The sequence below is a fragment of the Myotis myotis genome, unplaced genomic scaffold (genome assembly GCF_014108235.1).
Source record: "Myotis myotis isolate mMyoMyo1 unplaced genomic scaffold, mMyoMyo1.p scaffold_m19_p_11, whole genome shotgun sequence".
NCBI lineage: Eukaryota > Metazoa > Chordata > Mammalia > Chiroptera > Vespertilionidae > Myotis > Myotis myotis.
The window spans coordinates 58648434-58652355 of NW_023416315.1; positions in this window are offsets into that span (position 1 = coordinate 58648434).

Below are 3922 nucleotides of genomic sequence, written 5' to 3' on the forward strand. Positions count from 1 at the left end.
GGTCGCCCCATGCAGCCCGCTGTTCAGTCATTTGGTCATCCCTCACTAACCCCCCCTGCCAGCCTGGTCGCCCCATGCAGCCTGCTATTTATTCATTTGGTCGTCCCTCAGTAACCTCCTTGCCGGGCTTGTCGCCCCACGCAGCCTGCTTTTCAGTTGTCAGTCCGGTTGTTTTGGTAGTGAAAGCCCCTGGCTTTTTATATATTAGGAGATTATATATAATTTTTTCTCCTATTGAATGTATTAGGTTGAATAAAATGAAATTACTGACATTCAATCCTTTTTGACCTACAAAAGTATGGTAATTTCATGTGGTTGAATGTGATATGTATAAAAGGCATCTTAATTTTATTTGGTTTAACCTGGTATGTATGAAAGGCATTGTAAAAGTATTTTGTAGTTCAAAGTGGGGTCATACAAATGTAAAATTATTTAATTCATTTGTTTATTTGTATTTATCCCTTTATTTCTCTAAGGTACTAGGGTTACTGGATTTTCTTTTTAGCTTTTGTGTGGTTGTTTTTTATTTAAAGACCTATAAGTCTTAAAAACAGGGACCCTGGTTTTTAAAAACAAATTTGTACAAGTTAAATGATGTCCTCATTAATTTGGAGGCCACTCCAAATGTGAGATAATTATTAACAGTTGCTAGGCTGAAAGTAACCTTTGACTTAGCAAATATTTTCTTTAGAAATAGTGAAAATTAATAGTATAAACAAGTGTATAGAAGAAGTATTTGAGAGAATTAACCATTTTTAAGTTCTTTAGAGGTATATGAAACTTATCAAAAGAAGTGATACAATAATAAGAATTATTCACTTTGCCCTAACCAGTTTGGCTCAGTGGATAGAGCGTTAGCCTGTGGACTCAAGGGTCCCAGGTTCGATTCCAGTCAAGGGCATGTACCTTGGTTTGCGGGCACATCCCCAGTAGGGAGTGTGCAGGAAGCAGCTGATCAATGTTTCTCATCGATGTTTCTAATTCTCTATCCCTCTCCCTTCCTCTCTGTAAAAAATCAATAAAATATATTTTTTAAAAAAAGTCAAAAAAATTATTCACTTTTTGTTTTATTTTTGAAATTAAGTATATTGAGGTAGCAATAAATTTGTTACTAATAGCATTATATAAATTTCAGGTATACAAGTTATGACATCTGTATACTCTTTTGTGTGTTCACCACCCAAGTCAAATCTTCTGTCACCATATTTTACCCCTTTTACCCTCTTTGTTCTCACCCCTTACCACTTCCCCTCTGGTAATCACCATTCTGTTGTCTGTTTCTAAGAGTTTGGGGTTTGTTTGTTTGTTTTTTCTTATATCCCACATATGGGTGAAATCATACTATTCTTGTTCTTCTTTGTCTTATTTCACTTAGCATAAATATTCTGAAGATCCATTCACGTTCTCGCAAGTGGGAGTATTTCATCTTTTCTTATGACTGAGTAGTATTCCATTGTATATATGTACCCCATCTTCTTTATCCAATCATCTGTCAAAGGATACTTAGGTTGTTTCCATATCTTGGATCTTGTGCAGTGAACATAGGGATACACATATCTTTACAAATAAATGTTTTCCAACTTTTTAGGTAGATACTCAGAAGAGGGATTGCTGGGTCATGTGGTAGCTCTGTTCTTAATATTTTGAGGAACCAGTCCACACTGTTTTCCATAGTGGTTGCAGCAATTTACATTTCTACCAGTAATGCCAGAGGGTTCCCGTTTCTCCACATTCTCGCCAGCACTTATTTGATTTACTGATATCCATTCTGACAGAGGTGAGATGATATTTCATTGTGGTTTTAATTGTCATTTCCCTGACGATTAGTCATGCTGAGCATCTTTTTATATCTCTATTGTCCATCTACATGTCCTCTTTAGAGAAATGTCTGTTCAGCCTCAGCTTATTTCTTAATTGGATTGTTTGGTGTTTGTTGTTGTTGAGTTGTATGAGTTCTTTATGTATTTTTGGTATCAGCCCTAATCAGAGGTATCATTTGCAAATATCGTCCCCCATTCAGTTGGTTGCCTTTTTGTTTTGTTGCTGGTTTCTTTTGCTATGTGGAAGCTTTTTAGTTTGATGTACTAGTAGACACATTCATTTATTTTTGCTTTTATTTCCCATGCCTTTGGGGTCAAGTTCACAAAAGCCCCTCTGAGACCAAAGTCCACAAGTTTAGTGCCTATGTTTTCTTCTATGTATTTTATTGGTTCAGGTCTTATATTAAAGTCCTTGGTCCTTTTTGAGCTTACTTTTGTTTATGGTGTCAAACAGCAGTTTAGTTTCATTCTTTTGGATGTGTCTTTCCAGTTTTCCCAGCACCATTTATTGAAGAGACTTTCTTTTCTCTGCTGTGTGCTTTTGTCTCGTTTGTCAACTATTAGTTGCCCATAGACTAGTATGTGTTAGCTTATTTCTGGCCTCTAAATTCTGTTCCTTTGGTCTGTATGTCTCTTTCTGATTGTTTTAGCTTTGTAGTATAATTTTAAGACAGGCAGTGTGATACATCAGGCTTTGTCCTTTTTTCTCTAGGTAGCTTTGGCTATTTTAGGGTCTTTTGTGGTTCAATATAGATCTGAGGATTTTTTGTTCTTATTTCTGTGAAAAATACCATTGAGGTTTTGATGGGGATTGTGTTAAATCTCTATATTACTTTAGGTAATGGTCATTTTTAACAGTGTTAATTCTTCCAATCCATGAACATGGAATATCTTTTCATTTCTTTGTGTCTTCTTGAGTGTCTTTCAACAATGTCTTATAGTTTTCAGTGTACAGGTCTTTCACCTCCTTTGTTAAATTTCTTCCTAGGTATTTTATCCTTCTTGTTGCAGTTGTAAATGGGATTGTTTTGTTTCTTTTTCTGGTATTTTGTTGTTTGCATATAGCAGGGGTCCTCAAACTGTGGCCCGTGGGCCATATGCAAATACAAATATTGTATTTGTTCCCGTTTTGTTTTTTTACTTCAAAATAAGATATGTGCAGTGTGCATAGGAATTTGTTAATAGTTTTTTTTTTAAACTATAGTCCAGCCCTCCAACGGTCTGAGGGACAGTGAACTGGCCCCCTGTTTAAAAAGTTTGAGGACCCCTGGCATATAGGAATATAGTGGATTTTTGTGTATTGAGTTTTGTATCTTGGTACTTTATTGTATTTGTCATTGTTTCTAATAGTCTTTTGGTGGAGTCTTTAGGGCTTTCTATATACAGAATCATGTTGTCTGCAAATAGTGACAGTTCTGTTTCGACACCTTTTATTTATTTTTCTCCCCTAATTGCTCTGGCTCGCACTTCCAGTACTATGTTGAATAACAGTGGCAAGAGTGAGCAACCTTGTTTTGTTTATGATCTTAGAGAAAAAACGTCCAGTTTTTCACCATTGAATATGATATTAGCTGAGAGTTTGTCATATATGGCCTTTATTATGTTGAGATACTTTTCTTCTATATCCATTTTATTGAGTATATTAATCATAAGTGGATGTTGTATCTTGTCAAATGCTTTTTCCGCATCTATTGATATGATTATATGATTTTTATCTTTTATTTTGTTAATGTGGTTTATCACATTGATTGATTTGCAAACATTGAACCATCCTTGCATCCAGGGAATGAACCCTACTTAATCTTTTTTTTTTCCAATTTGTTTTTACTAGAGGCCTGGTGCACGGATTTTTGCCCTGGTGGGGTCCCTCGGCCTGGCCTGTGGACATCCCCCGAGGAGTCCCAGATTGTGAGAGAGCATAGGCCAGGCCAAGGGACCTCACTGATGCGCAATTGGGGCCGGGAGGGACCACAGGAGGGCTCCAGGGTGTGTTCGGCCCGCCTCGCCCAGTCCCAATCGGCCAGACCCAGCAGCAAGCTAACCTACCGGTTGGAGTGTCTGCCCGATGATGGTCAGTGTGCATCATAGTGACTGGTTGAACG